A 238-nucleotide genomic window follows, 5' to 3' on the forward strand; every position below is an offset into this window, starting at 1 on the left:
ATTAATGCCCAATGACTGAGGTACTACAGTTCATTTTTTTTGCAGGCCTACCAGTACCAATGACATTCACCCTGGTTGATAAATTAAAAGTTCAGATATGATAAACCGTACCCAAGCTGTAAAGAGGACACTCATGCGTTGATGATAGATGCTGTGGTGAGCAATTCCCACACCCAAGTCATGCACCAAATGCATGCTTGGAAACCGGTTCAAAGCACTACAGGGACGTCTGTGACCC

The sequence above is a fragment of the Morone saxatilis genome, unplaced genomic scaffold (genome assembly GCF_004916995.1).
Source record: "Morone saxatilis isolate NCDOM2014 unplaced genomic scaffold, NCSU_SB_2.0 Contig9, whole genome shotgun sequence".
Classification (NCBI taxonomy): Eukaryota; Metazoa; Chordata; class Actinopteri; family Moronidae; genus Morone; species Morone saxatilis.